The sequence below is a fragment of the Mastigoproctus giganteus genome, chromosome 8, assembly GCF_048544385.1.
Source record: "Mastigoproctus giganteus isolate SK-2022 chromosome 8, ASM4854438v1, whole genome shotgun sequence".
In the NCBI taxonomy this organism is placed as follows: Eukaryota; Metazoa; Arthropoda; class Arachnida; order Uropygi; family Thelyphonidae; genus Mastigoproctus; species Mastigoproctus giganteus.
In genome coordinates this window covers 108,939,116-108,955,516 of record NC_143582.1, presented here as the reverse complement: position 1 = coordinate 108,955,516, position 16,401 = coordinate 108,939,116, and the positions used below count along the sequence as shown (strand labels likewise).

The 16,401-nt window shown below is 39.4% G+C and overlaps 1 protein-coding gene across 1 annotated transcript in view; it reads left to right on the top strand.

Annotated features, from left to right (window-relative positions):
* The first annotated feature begins 513 nt into the window (after positions 1–513).
* The window catches only part of LOC150081760 (alcohol dehydrogenase class-3-like), a 137,540-nt gene continuing 121,652 nt past the window's right edge, over positions 514–16,401 (top strand). The window contains exon 1 of the mRNA XM_090379624.1: positions 514–558. The gene's annotated coding sequence lies outside the window, so the exon portion shown is untranslated. The remainder of the gene's footprint in view (positions 559–16,401) is intronic.

Sequence of the window (16,401 nt, the reverse complement as noted above, 5' to 3'; positions counted from 1 at the left end):
CATATATTCTTGATCTTGTACCTCTAATCCTATGTACCCACCCAAAAGCATAAAAAGATTTTATTTTTATTTAATGTTTTAATGCTCGACTTTTAAAACGAAAGTCACGACATTCTACATAGTATTAAAAAAAAAAGCTTTGACATGCAGTTTAACTAACAATACCTGTCAGGCCTATTAGGATCAATCAATGAGAAACATGCATTACAGAGTTTGTCGAAGGACCATTAGTGTAATTTTGATATCAGCCACAATAGCGGAAAGTGATAACCTTGGAGTCGATAAATTACGCGTCTTTATCTCTTCAACGTTTCTAAACCCTGAAGAGATATAAAAGTTTTTAATGGAGTTTTATTCTTTCCTTGATATAAAAGGTCAAAGAAAGAACGAATATCTTTTGCACTTTAAATGCTGAAAGGTGAAGTCGATTGCCACGAGTACAAGGTACCGAGTTTATCGGATTACATGTTGATAAATCTTTTCGAAGCTCACCCAAGCAACTAGTATAAATAACGATTACATGTAAGGGATCACAGAAGAGCAAGTGAACGCGAACAGGTAAGAAAAATAGTCTTAAATCTAGTCTTTATTAATTTTCAGTTCACATCAACAATTACAACCGTGTTTTTAGAATTTAGCTGGGCATATAAATAATATTAGTTAATTTATTAAAGTTCTTATTGCATATGAACGTTAGTTTAGCCAAGTGGTTCTCAAAGTTTAGTATACGTCGACCCCTTTTCATGATCATTCCAAATTTAGCGAAAGCCCCCTCCTAAACAACATATTCCGAAGATCTTTATCTGAGTGTTATAAAAATAATTATTTTGGCTGAGTAAATAGCTACTTCCATTTTTTTTTATCACAGAAATTTGTTATTTTTATTTATCACGAGAGTAATGTTATTTTATTCATTTAATTAGGACTAATCTATTTATTTTAAGAATAATACAAAATGCTTCCTTTCCATTTCTCACAAGCATTTGCACTTGTACAAAAGTAGTTCTCGTACAAGTGCAAATGCTCGCATTCAACCGTCATTCGGTATATACTCTAAGCTATAATGACAAATAAAATTTTGCATATAGAAGCATCACACTTATATTTTGACGCAGATCACAACGACTTGCAATACTCTTAATCTTCGAATAAACAGCAGTTCTCATAAAGAGAACCGACGTGTATTGCTGTTTGTTCTCAGTGAGTGCCAACACCTGAGATGACTGAGCATTTGTGTGAAAATTGAAGTTTGCTGTGCATAAAGAATAATACATTTGTACTATGTTAATTATGTTATCTTCTTGTTAATTTATGTAAGAGCCTTTTCAAAGGCTCTTACATAAATTAACGGGCGGACAATACTTTTGATGAGAATCACGTAAAGTATAAGTTGCATTAAAGTATAAGTTAATCTGTGGTCGGAAGGGGAATTCTGACATAATAGTAGATTAGGGGGAAATGATTAATTAAGTAACAAAAGATTGAAGGTAGAATGTATAACAAATGGCAAGTAGATTACTAACTATTGTTGAAGTAAGGTCGAATTTTGAATTATTGAGAGTATAATTTATTGTGATGGTAATTGTTTAAACAGGTAGACAATTGAGTGTCAAGAATTAATTAATGAATTGTGGATTAGTTAAACGGGAAGATTATTAATTCATTTTGGTTGATTAGTGTTGACTGGTTGGTCTGTGGCCGAAAGAGAGATTTCTGACTGAAGTATGTGTATTACATAATAATTTTGGAAGGGGGACACATAGTGACTTACATTTGTCTATTCGTATGCTGATTGTTGCTTATTGACCTACTTGGACAGTTAAACAGTAGGGATACTGATTTGTGGATTATGAGATGTAATAATTACCTGGACCTGTTGGAACCAATGTTGAGGTACATGAAGAAACACAATGGTATATTAGAATTGGTAGTTTTGATTACAAAATATGTGCACAGTTAATTGGTAGCAGTCTAACAAGGTCCCACTGATTAAAGTACTCAGTTATTTGTTGTTGTTTGATTACCATGTAAAAAAGTGTCAATAAATATTGTTATATTTAACACATGAGTTTGTCAGTCATTTTGAACATCAGCCAGCCCAGAGGAGGAATACTTATAATATTGAGACCCCCCCCATTCGACTCTAGAGTCTTCTAGGAGACAAACAAGTCAGGTGTAATGTGGGAGGGGGCAAAGTAGAGTACAGGGAATAATTAAATAAGCCACATGCATTGAGAAAAAAAATTAAATAAAAGATAATTAACTGCATTAAATAAATATAGTATTGAGACCCCCTTTGTAAACAATTAAAATCCCCCCCCCACAATTGGCGAGCGTAGCCAGGATAATTCTTCACAATGGAAGGCTGAGTTCAGAACGACGGAAAAAAAAAAAAAAAAAAAAAAATATATATATATATATATATATATATATATATATGTAATCCAGTTGCTGAAACTGTAAGAAAAAATTCAGCTGGCGAGCCCGAAAGTGAAAAGTGAAACAGTAAGTATTTAGAGTGGATACTGAATTAGAATTGTTCTTGTGCTTTAGAATTAAATGAAATAAGTTATAGAATAAGAAAGGTATTGATAACAAATAACTAGTTAATTAGAATTAACCCCCAAAGAAACATGGCTACAAGGCGAGCGCACTGCCGTAAGAATAGAGGAGGAGTTGAAAATAATAATGGACAGGAGACATCAGTAGAAACAATTGTTAATATAGGGAACGATAGTAGGGGGACAATTAAGTAAATTTTAAAAGGCATTTAGAGGGGAACCATCAGAAAATGTAGAACATTTTCTGAGAAAACTGTGATTAAGGAAAGTGATTAAGGAAAACAAGTGATTAAGGAAAAGGAAGAATTGTCGAGACCCAAGGGATGGAAGTAGAAACATTAGACGAATTTGAAAAGATATTAAGAAAGCTATTTTCCCCGAAAATCACATTTCTAGAAGGGATCGGGATGTTAAATAATTATAGTCAAAATAATCGCGAAAGTGTAGAAGAATATCACAAAAGATTTTTAAATGTAAAATTAACAACAGAGGTATTGGAAAAGGAAAGTTGCGCCTTTGATAAAATCTTAATGGGGCAGTTTATAACAGCCATAAAAGACAGGTATAGCCTGGAAATCCTAAGTGGAAAACCGAACTCCTTAAAGGAAGCATTAGAACTGGCCGTGCAGGAACAAAAATTAGATATCCAAAGTCGGGGGCAATTAGAAAGGACATAAATGTATTAGTAACGGGAGAAGAAACAAAACCGAGTCGTAATAAGGAAAAAGAAGGCGAAATTAAATTAGAAGGGCTAGAGAAACAGATAGCGGGAATGGAAATAAAATAAAATATTAGGGGAATTAAATACAAAAAAGAATGATGCTAGATGAAAATAATAGACAAGAGGGGCGAAAGTTCTCAAATGGGACAAGGCACAAGAAGTGGGTACAGTGACACAAAGGGGTGGAAAGGGGAAGTCAGAGAAGATAGGCGAAACGGGCAGAGGCGGTGTTACATCTGTGGGGGCAAAGAACACCTCGCAAGAGATTGTCCACACTGGAATAGCCAGGGAGATACCAGGGAGGTGACAACTACAGCCATGAGCAAGACGCTGGGCTGGGCGGTGTGAACAAGCCCTGAGGGTAACTCGCGGTGATGGACTTGAAGGTGATAGAGTAGTAAACAGAGGGAGGAAAGGAGATGGAAACATAGCGGCAGGGAAAGGGCTATCAATAAAAGAAACATAGAACAGAGGGACTTAAACTAAACAGGTCTCTCAAGAGTGCCTGCAATGGAAGACCAGTACCTGAAGCAAGTTCAGTTAAGACGGGTGAGTATTTGTTTGAAATGTTAAGTAACACAGACAGGATAAGCGGCCTAATTTACATAAAGCGGAAGTTATAGGGAATAGAAGGGAAATTCCTTATAGACACGGGAGCTTCTAGATCCATATTAATGTGGCACTACTTCTCGTGATATTATAAAACATCCGGAAAAGGGGGATTAAGGCGGTGCCGGGAGTTTTCCTTGAAAGATGTAGGTGAGGGGGAGATCCACACTGATTATGTGGTCGAAGGCGAAATCCAACTAGAGGGGTGTAAAAAGGGGATAGCACACACCTATTTGGTATCTGAAAGAATAGATAGCTATAAACACGACGCCATCTTAGGGATAGATCTACTCAAGAATATAGGCGTTAAGATAGATGTAAGGAGAGGCAGCATTAGTTTCTACAAAGATATTATAGCTGATACAAAAACAGAAGAGAATTCAGAGGAGTTAGAGACAGCGTGAGGGATTGGGAAGAGGAATGTGCGGTAAAAATGACGGAAATGGTGGAAGAACCATAACTAAGAACGTTAATAGAACAGTACCAGCAGGTGTTTGCTAAGAAAATGACTGATCTGCTATGCACCAAATTAGTAGAACATGAAGTGCACATCAGACAAGAAATTCCCATACATACCCTGCAGTACCGGATACCGCAATCACAACTGCCCGCGTTAAGGGAAGAGATCAGAGAAATGGAAAGGGCAGGCATTATTGAAAAATCAGTGTCTAAGTGGAACAGCCCTTTACTAATGGTTAAGAAGGGAGATGGAGGCGTTAGAATAATGCTAGACTTACGAAAGGTAAATGCTGTCACTCATCCTATAGACTTTCCCTTGCCCAATATAACTGAACTACTGTGCAGTCTGAAGGGAGCCAGATATTTATCTAAGCTGGACCTGCATTCAGGGTACTTCCAAATACCTTTGAGGAAGGAGGACAGGAAGTATTTTGCCTTTTCAACGCCTTTCGGCAAGTACAATATGACTAGGATGCCACAAGGAGCAAGAAACTCGGCCGCTTCTTTCCAGTGCCTGATAAACACCATCCTGGCAGACTTGCTGGAAAGGGGGGTGTTGTGTTTCTTAGATGATATTTTGGTATACTCACGGACGTTAGAGGAACATTTGGAGCTATTAGAAGATATATTCCAGAGGTTAACCGAAGTAAACCTGAAGTTGAAGGGGTCAAAATGCAGTTTCCTCGTCCCGGAAGTGGAGTATTTGGGCCACGTAATATCCGAAAAGGGGATAACACCAAACGCAAAAAATACAGTAGCTATTGGCAAACTCAAGCTCCCTGCGAACGTAAGGGAAGTGCGCCGTCTACTAGAGATGGTTAATTACTATAAAAGGTTCATCATGGATAGGGCCCAGTTGATGAATCCCCTGACAGATTTAACTAAGAAGGGTAGAAAATTCCGGTGGACCGAGGAGGCAGACAAATCTTTCATATCTCTGAAGCAAATAATGAGCAAACCCCTGCTGAGACACCCGGATGGGGGGGCAGCCTTTTCTTTTAACTTGTGACGCATCAGGGGAAACTATAGCAGCGGTTTTATAGCAGGGGGAACTGCAGAAAGAGGAACCATTGGCTACTGCAGCAGACCTCTCCACACTCATGAGAAAAATTACTCTACTATAGAGCGTGAGGCATTAGCCATCGTCTTCGCCTTAGATCAATTCAGGTATCTAGTTTATGGCAGGAAGACAGTGGTGCTGTCAGACCATCAACCTTTGCAGATACTGAGGAGCATTAAAGATAGGAATAGCAGGTTAATTAGGTGGAGCCTGCAGGTGCAGGAGTTTGATATAGAAGTACGATACATACCTGGGAAGAAAAACACTGTGGCAGATTTTTTTTAGTAGAAGCAAGTATGAAACCAGAGGGGGGGGAGAGCGATAAGGATGACAATATGGTGCTGGAGGCATGTGTAGCAACTGATAGGAGCACAGGGCTGGTAAGGGAGGAGGAAGAATTAAAAGGGGCCCAGGAGACTGACCGTGAGTGCTGCAGCATCAGAAGTTTAAGGCGAGTGACCAGAGCCAACCAGACCCAAGGAAAGGGGTATGCTCTAAATTACAAGGGAATATTAGTGTGGGAGAGTGGGGTTAAGAGGATGGGCAAGGCTAAAAAAAAAAATTGTCCTACCGAAAATAATGCACCTCGAGATCCTAAAGGCACTTCATTCTAGCAAAATGGCTGGGCACATTGGGTTACAGGAAGACGTTGCAGAGAATCAGGGAGCAGTACACATGGCGAGGGATGTATAAAGATATAGAGCAGTTCTGCAAAACCTGCCACGAATGCCAGATGAGGGTCATGCACCTTGGCAAAGCTCCAATGCAACAACACTTGGACCCAGGGAGACCGTTTGAAGCGATTGCGTTGGATATTATAGGGCCCTTACTGGTCACACAAAAGGGGAACAGGTACATTCTAACAATAATAGACATGTTCACCAGATACCTTGAAGCTTTCCCCTTAAAAGGTCAAACAGCACAAGCAATAGCTGAGGCGCACCTGAAAGGGGTAGTGTGCAGATATGGGTGCAGTAAATGCATGTTAACGGACAATGCGGCAAACTTTCAGTCAGCTAATATTACAGTTGTGTGAGATGCTGCAGGTAAAGAAGCTCAGCACTGTGCCCTATAGGCCTGAGTCGAACGGGTTATGTGAGAGGTTTAACAGGACCTTGAAGAGCGTGCTCTCTCACACATTTCAGATACCTCTCGGCGCCTCCATAGCCAGGTGGGCAGGAGCAGCAGTGTGTAGCACACGCTTCTTGATTAGACTGGGTTCGAGCCCATGACCACCAAATACGGAGGATGCGGAATGGTCATGGAATGACCACCACCATATCCCCCGAGCAATATGGCCTTAGTTGCTGATGTTCCTAAAAACCAAATAACAAATAACAGATACCTCTGCTAAAGACTGGAACGAACAATTGCCCTATGCACTGTTCGCTATACGGACTTGCGTGCACAAGAGTGTAAAGGATACCCCGGCCTACCTGTTGATTGGTTTTGATCCGAAGTTTCCGACTGATTTATGCCTCAAGGGTAATAGGGAGGAGTTCCCTGATATCATGGAGTATAAGGAGAAGATCATTAGTAATTTTGAGGAAGCACGCTTAGATGCGAGGAAGGCGAGTTTGGAGGCAAGCAAAAAGAACAGGACATGTCTAAATATGGGCAGAAAATACAAGACGTTGGAAGTAGGAGATTGGGTAGTGCGGAAGAACCACAGGAAAAGGAGGGGAAAATGGAATAACCTATCCATAGGACCCTTCTGGATAATAGAGAAACTGTTCCCTGTTAATTATAGGATGAAGCTAATTCGACCACCATACACAGTTAGAGTGGAGCAAGAGAACCATCTGAGACAATACCACCTGAGGGAGGAAGAATACATGAATGACCTGCCACCCAAGGATCTGAGAATGGGGAAGATGCAGGCAACACCCCTTCAAGTCAGAGATGAGAGCAGTAGCGAGACTCACACAAGCCAAGGAGAGAAGCTGAGAAAAAGAAAAGAGTGGATTACCAAGGACTACATAGAGGTAATTTTTGCATAAGGGGCGAGTAAGGAAGTCAGAGGGTGCTTAGAGACAGATTAAAGGGGAGTATAGGGTTGTTGTTAATAAGTAGGCCATGGAAGAGAAGACGCACTACCAGTGAACCTAGGGAGGAAGGTAAGAATTGTAAGGACCTCTCCTTACAACTGTTATTTAATGATGGTTATTAATACTGAAAAATTAGTATTTTAATACAGACAACCATTTGAAAAATATCAGGTCCAAACTAATGATAATAGAATTGAATAGGATAATTCAGATAAGTCCCAGGCTTAATTGTGCTCATTGCGACTATTACTTTAAGTAAGAGGAGGATTAACGTAGCAACGGGGGGAAGCGATTCGAACACGCAAAACAATAGGAGCTTCGATCTGGAGCAGTTCTTAGTTAATGTACACTGAGCATAGGCAGCACTCCATCCGGAAGAAACAATAGACCGAAACAAATCCCACTTGAGAAAGGGGCAGTACGCAATAGAGAAGGCACTGAGTAATGGAGTGCACTTTTAAAAATTTCATGGGGCAATTAATTAGCATTAGTAACGGCCGCATGGTGCAAGAAAGCCTATGGCTTATGCTGCACCAGCCAAAAAAAAAAAAAAAAACAATGATAAAAACAAAAAAAAAAAAAATAAATAACTAAATAATAATAATTAATAATAAAAAAAGGAAATTAAACCTATCATCCTAGGCGCTTCCCTTACCCGAAAGTACTATCCAGATGACCTTTGAATTTCCCCAAACTGTCGGCCTCTACCACCCATGAAGGCAACTTATTCCAATAATTTATAACTCTCTGGCTAAAATAAAACTTCCTGCAGTCCAATCTAAACATTTCCCCCCCCCCCCCCATAACTTGAATTTATGTCCCCTAGTTCTAGCATCATTTATAATCTTGAAAATTTTGTCCTCATTCATTTTACTGATGCCTCTAAGAGCCTTAAACACCTCAATCAAATCTCCTCTAAGGTGTCTAGTTTCCAAACTCTGCAACCCACATATTCGAAGTCTTTCTTCATAAGGACGCCCTTTTGCCGATCTCACCAGGCGAGTTACCCTTCTTTGCACCCTTTCAAGAAGCTTGATGTCTTTCTTTAGGTGTGGTCTCCATACTTGAACACAGTATTCCAAGTGTGGTCTAACATAAGCCTTATATAATGGGATTATCACGTCCCTATCTCTACTTGCAAAAGTTCGATAGATCATTGATAGGACACCATGGGCCTTTCTTGCAACCTGTTTACAATGTTCAGAGAATTTCATGTCTGACCGTATCGTAACACCCAAGTCCCTTTCCTCCATTACTGGGTTTAGTTGAACTCCAAGTGAATAAGTTTTTTTGGGATTACTGTTTCCCAGGTGTAGTACCTTACACTTTGTTGGATTAAAGCACAGCTGCCATTTTTCTGACCATTCCTAAAGTCTATCTAGGTTTCTCTGAAGAAGCTCAGCTTGACAGTGATCATTAACTACTCTACCAATTTTAACATCATCTGCAAATTTAGACATCACGCCCTCTATCCCTTCATCAATGTCGTTTATGAAAATTAAAAACAACAGTGGTCCTAATACTGATCCTTGGGGAACCCCACTTCTTACATCAATCCAATCTGAGGAATAGCCATTGATCACAACCCTCTGCCTCCTGCCCTGAAGCCATCCTTCTATCCATCTAAGGATTTTCCCAGTGATTCCAACCTGTTCCAGCTTATAAAGCAACCGCTCATGTGGGACTGAGTCAAAAGCTTTGCTGATATCTAAATAAACAATGTCGAAATTATTCCCTAAATCCAGCCTGAGTGACCCTTTCGAAATAGCGAACCAGATTTGTTAAACATGATTTTCCCTTTACAAAACCATGCTGTGAGTATCCTTGAGAATTTCAATTCGATCCAAATGATCCTGAATTCCACCCTTGATCATTGCCTCCATGATTTTCCCTACTACTGAAGTAAGACCGACAGGTCGATAATTTCCAACTTTTACTTTTAGAGCCACCCTTATGTATGGGAGATACATTTGCACTTTTCCAATCCAAGGGAATCTCCCCAGAGTCTAGTGATGCTTGCATAGTTAGCCTCAATGGTTCAATGCACTCGCTTGCCGCCTCTCTTAAGATTATAGGGTATATTCCATCAACTCCAGGAGCCTTACTGGTCTGTAGGCTCGAAAGTTTTTTCATCAAATAATCTTGCGAAATTTCAATATCATTAATTACATATTTTTTAACTTCGCTCCCACAATTTCCCATTGCCACAAAAGGCTTTTCATTTGTAAATATCGATGCAAAATAACTGTTGAGTTCATCTGCAACGGCAGCTGGTGTATTTATTACTATCCCCTTTCCCTTACGTAAAGGTCCGATCTGGTTTGTCCTGCTCTTCTTGGCATTTATATATGTGAAGAATTCTTTATCCCCCCCTCTTTGCTCTGTTTGCTAGTGATTTCTCATAAACTGCCTTTGCCTGTCGAACCTTTTCTGTAGCTCTATTACACATCACCTTGTAGCTGTTATAGGCTTCAGTACTTTTTATTGCTCTGTAACCTTTCCATGCCACTTTTTTCTGCTCAAGTAATGCGGCAACTTCACTATTCATCCAACTTGGAACCCTCCTCGTGGAGTATTTTTTAATAGTATATACGCATTCAAGGCAGCTGTGATTAATGTTTTAAAAGCCTACCACAGTTCAATTGTATTCATTCTCTGCGCGATATCTACCCAGTTAATAGAGGCCATGTAGAACCTTAAGGAATCATAATTTCCTTTTCTGAAATTAAAACCCTTTCCTTTGCCTTTTACTTCTGCTACCTCTCTCGGAGCCGACCGGGCTAGCCGAGTGGGTAAAGTACCTGCCCGGCAACCCAAAGGTCGCGGGTTCGATTCTCGCCTCGGGCTTGGATCAAAGTACTGCAAAAACCTTGGGAGGTGCAATATGGCCACAGAAGCCGATGCGCCAACAACTACCAAATCAAAAAAAAAAAAAAAAAAAAAAAAAAACCTCTCTCGTCATCATCCACCGTAGAACTCCGTGATCACTTCCTGCTACTGGTTCCTCTACTGTCAGCCCTGTTATGTCATCTGATTCATGAGTGATGATGATATTCTTTTCTCTAGTACTTTCCCTGACATGTTGATACAAATAACAGTCATCTAGTTGATTTAAAAATTTTGTTCCCAATGTCGAGTTTCCTTCCCATTTACTCCAATCAATTAGAGGCAAATTGAAATCACTCATAAGGCATTGACGCTTACTTGCCCATTCCATTTGCATATAGAGGCTTTTGTCATAATCTTCACAATCACCTGGTCTGTAGATTACTCCTACTCGCATTATACCTTTTGTTTCCAACTATCTCACACCATACAAACTCTATACTAGCATGTGAAATGTCTGAATCCGGGAAAGCTATCGTCGCACTCAGGCTGCTTCTGATAAGAAGCATTACCCCACCACCTCTTCTATCCACCCTATCCCTCCTAAATACATTATACAAGCCGTACTTAAACTCATCATCCCCAATTTCCGGGTGGCACCACGTCTCTGTAAGCCCTATTATGTCCGTGTTACTTGTTTTAACAAGCAGTAACGGCAGGTGAAGCGTGACGAAGAAATTGCTGGATACCGGAAGGCTTCTTATATAAAGGATGGAAGACAAGCCCATGGAAGAGTATAGGAGACGAATGGGAATTACAGGGGAAGGGATGAAGAGCTCAGTGAGAAAAGGGGGGAATTTTGAAGAGAGCAGAGTTTTTTGGAGCACTTCTGAGGAGAGTCGTGGTCGAGTTTGGATGGTGGTTGTGGCTGTAGTTCTATGGTGATAGCTTAGTAATGGGAAGGAAATTTTCCTTGTGAGAAATATTTTTGTCTAAAGTTGTGGAAGGAATGTGTCTGTGTGGAGGAAAGAAGATACAGCTGTAACAAATGAATACAACAACAGAGTGAGAAGCTGATGCATTTTATGGAGAATGGAAGGAGAGCGCCCAAGGAGAATTCTAGAGAATGACGTAAGAAAGGATCCTTTTCAACTCAGCAGAGCAGTCCCCACGGAAGAGCGAACCTCAGGTAGACTGATGTGTCCCATGGATGAACAACCATTCACCTTCCAAACTATGCTTCAGAGCTGAGAGAGAGAACCTAGCAAGAAGAAATGGTCAGCGAATTGAGTAAGTGCTAGTTAAGTACAGAAAAATCTTAACTTAGTAATGGAAAGGACTCTAGAAGAACGTTATAAATTTAGGAGAGAATGCTAAACAAAAAAATATAGATGTACGTATAATTGGAATACAAAGAGAGAGAGAGACACACATAGATAATTCAAATTAGCAGAGGAAATAGGAGTAGTGCATTCAAGTATAAGTTAATCTGTGGTTGGAAGGGGAGTTCTGACATAATAGTAGATTAGGGGGAAATGATTAATTAAGTAACAAAGGATTGAAGGTAGAATGTATAACAAGTGGCAAGTAGATTACTAACTATTGTTGAAGTAAGGTCGAATTTTGAATTATTGAGAGTATAATTTATTGTGATGGTAATTGTTTAAACAGGTAGACAATTGAGTGTCAAGAATTAATTAATGAATTGTGGATTAGTTAAACGGGAAGATTATTAATTCATTTTGGTTGATTAGTGTTGACTGGTTGGTCTGTGGCCGAAAGAGAGATTTCTGACTGAAGTATGTGTATTACATAATAATTTTGGAAGGGGGACACATAGTGACTTACATTTGTCTATTCGTATGCTGATTGTTGCTTATTGACCTACTTGGACAGTTAAACAGTAGGGATACTGATTTGTGGATTATGAGATGTAATAATTACCTGTACCTGTTGGAACCAATGTTGAGGTACGTGAAGAAACACAATGGTATATTAGAATTGGTAGTTTTGATTACAAAATATGTACACAGTTAATTGGTAGCAGTCTAACAAGGTCCCACTGATTAAAGTACTCAGTTATTTGTTGTTGTTGTTTGATTACCATGTAAAAAAAGTGTCAATAAATATTGTTATATTTAACACATGAGTTTCAGTCATTTTGAACATCAGCCAGTCCAGAGGAGGAATACTTATAATATTGAGACCCCCCCCCCTTCGAGTCTAGAGTCTTCTGGGAGACAAACAAGTCAGGTGTAATGTGGGAGGGGACAAAACGGGGGGCAAAGTAGAGTACAGGGAATAATTAAATAAGCCACATGCATTGAGAAAAAAAAATTAAATAAAAGATAATTAACTGCATTAAATAAATAAATATAGTACTGAGACCCCTTTCGTAAACAATTAACCCCCCCCCCCCCACAGTACCATGGATCGCACTAGGGGAGTGCACTTGCACCCCATTATGGAATGTACTATTTTGCGGTGCTATGAGCGCTGGCGATCATCACGTGTACATAATTCTGTTCTACCGACACCAGACTCGTGATACATGATCATGCTCAGCTGACTTTTGCTATTGTAACAGTATATGGTATACTTTTAACAGTATATACTGGAGCACACCATTCACCGACTAAGCTGATGTAGAGGCACTTCGTCTCGAAAGCTACTCTGTATTTTAATGCTGTTACCTTATTGTATTTTAACGCTTTTATTTTATTTTATATCCGTTTTAATATTTTTTGTACATACTATTTATTTCAGGAAATTTATTTTAACTCAGTTAATCGGTCTTCGCTAGAAAATTATATGAGAAGAATAACCAACCACCAAACATCTGTGATTCGATCTGTATTCAAGTGAGCTCCCTCAGCCATATATTCCCAGCAAATACGATTGGACTCATGAACAACCTAAATATTGACCCCGAGGACAAGGCCTACAGATCAAAGTTTTTGTTGACACTTACGCCACATTGCAGTTTTAGACGCTTCAATTCTCCTTTGCTCTCCGTGGGCTTCTACGTTTGAGGGTGACTTGCGCTCCTTCGCTCCGGACAGTTGTACAATTTTCCAGCATTCCCGCACCTTATCTATTATAGTTGCGTTTATTCTCCTAGCAAATGTTTGCTGTCTAGGGGTGGATATAACTCTTCTTTACCTGAATAAATAACAATAAGATATATAATTTTAATTAAGGATGCACTGCGCGCATTTAACTAAGAATTTGTAACTTGAAGTGCATTGTACGATAGATTCGTTAGTTTTGATCTTCATAATTCTTGGAATCCAGGAAAAATTAAAGAATGTCTTGCGTTACATTGGAGAGAGTCCGCTTCTTTATGTCACGCGTGTGTGTGTACGAGGAAAATGCATTCTTGCATAAATAGAGCAGTGTTAACACGAAAGTCTGGACGCAACGGCATCCAGGTCGGGGCTCTCGAGTATGCAATATGAGAAAGCACTTTTCACAAATGCTCTCTCATATCGCCGTCTTTTCAAGACCACAATTCGAGAGAATGTCTGGCAGAACCAATCATTTGTTTGGGGAGGGGGGGTAGTTCCTTATAAATAACTATACAGCAGTCCATTATGACTAAGGGTGGTAGTCTTGGTAGCAACTGTCTCTTGAAGGGCTGCGTAGATTGGAGGGGCTTATAAAACAGGCCTGAGGTAACCGAGTGGTCAGTGGCGAGAGTGCACTAGCACACGCTCTTTAAGTGGACCGGAGTTCAAGCCCTTGACTGCTAAATACAATTAACGTTTGTATTGACGATTTATTATAAACTCCGCTGACGTCGTGCCGGAGTATTGAGGGAGCCGAGTGGTCATGGGCGAGAGTGCAGTAGCGCGTGCTCTTTGAGTGGACTGGGGTTCAAGCCCGTGACTTTAAATACGATTAATGTTTGTATCGATGGTTTATTGTAAACTCCACTGATCTGAAGATTGTACCGGAGTATAAACAAGAATTTAAATTTTTTTGTCTGGCGGACTTTCTCTTCAGTTCAAAACTCGGTACATAACTATACTCGGGCTGTTTTCATTGACCTCAAGAGTACCTTCGACTCTCTTTGGTGGGAGTGCGTTTTGCACTGATGATTTTTTTATTTATATTAGCAATTGCTGAGTTGGAAGTTTAAAGTTTTTATGTGAGTTTACAGTTTGTAAATAGAAAACAGAGAAAAAATAAAAGGGGAAGGGGAAAAAAGTGGGAAAAGGGAAAAAAGAGAGAAAATTATGAAAGAATTAGAAAATATAAAAATATTTTTAGTTCTTTGCTAATAAGAATCACAATCGTTTGCAGTTAAATGCTTTTACATCTGCCATTAAACGCGAGTTCACTGATAGCTAGTAGAGATCAGCCTCCGCGGGACAGAGGCGGTGACGTGTCCCCGGAACTTGACTTGTCAGGTGGGGGGCACGACAAAGGATCAATTAAGGATAAAATTATAGTTCATAGATTTTAAGCGCGGGTTAGCTGTTGCTCAGGTAGCGCATTATACAAGTTGTGCAGGTGTTAGTGATGATGATGGCGGGAGAGCGTTCTCTAACGTCTGCGATCGGCTAGGTGCTCCTACCACCTTTTTAATCCACAATTACTTTGCCAATAGAACCATAATAGTCAAAGCTAAACATAGCCAAGTATCAAGATCAGTATCTAGAGGGTGCCCACAGGACTCTATATTGGGTCCTTTTATATGGAACGTGATGCTGCATCAATGGATCTCCCGATCTTTCTATAACATCAAAATAATAGCGTACGCGGACGATCTCACCCTCTTGGTGGTGGTAACTCAAGGGCCGCTCTTGAAACTACCGCAAATTTTGTTCTCCAGGGTCATTACGATTGGACTGTTACCAATCAGCTTGTCAAAAATAAAGATGATTCTTGGCTCAAAGTTGGATATCTGTCGTCCTCCGTTGATGATTATCATTCTACTCTTCCGTTGAGTTGAGTAGAATGATGATCAACAATCTATCAACAATGGAGAACGATATCTAAATCTATCACAAATGATGAAAGATTCAAGAGACCGACAACAATGGAGATCGATATCGGTCTCTTGAATCTTTCATCATTTGTTGATAGATTTAAATATCGATCTCCATTGTTGTCGGTCTCTTGAATCGTTCATCATTTGTTGATAGCTCTGAAAGCCTGTGTTGTCCTTTAGGCATTGGCGCCATTCTCTTTTTGGTCTTCCTGGTGGTCTCTTACCTCCAATTCTTCCTGTCAGTAGGCAGCCTGTGTTGTTTCATCCGGTTCACATGTCCAAACCACTGAAGTTGTTTTTTATAGATCTGCTCTGTTATGCTGAGTTCAAAATTTAGATATTTTCTTACTCGTTTATTAGTTTTATGTTCTCTCTAATTGGTTTTATTGATTTTCCTTAGACATCTCCATCTCATTTCAAATGCCATTATTTTTTTTTATTTTTTTTGCCCTTTTTTTCTTATTTATTCTCCATGTCTCTGTTCCATAAATTGCTGATTACTCTTAATTTTTAGACTATTTGTGATTTTATTGCTCTCCCGTATTTTTTTAAGTTTGTCCATCCAATGTTTAGTCTGTGATTAATTTGGTCAATATTATTTAGGTTTCCGGTTATTAGAGAGTCCAGGTATACATATTTTTGTACTTGTTCTATTTGTTGATTTTGGATGTTTGCCTTCTGTTTTTTCCGATTTGCATTACTTTGGTTTTATTTATATTAATATTAATTCCATAATTGTTGCTTGCAAGGGGGTATATAAACGGTGGAGATTACGAAACAAAGAAACTCATCTTGTAAAAGGAAAAACGGCTAATTGAATGTTCCAGGTTACTTTGTAGAGAACATTTTATTCTTTGAAATGAGAAATAAGAGGAGATATCAAAGTAGAGGAAGCCAACTGTTGTATGGTTTGCTGCACAACTGCTGTTTCTTAACTTGCAGAGATTTGGTTTAAGTGAACAAGAAATCGGAAAATGCGCATGCATGCACTGCGAGGAAAAACATTCTGCACGGTGGTTTATTTGTGAAAATAAAATGAGAAAAAGGATAGCTTTGCAATTTTATAGCTACTGTATTAAAACTGGATCATGTTTTAAGATTGTTTTCCTCTTGGTCGAGAT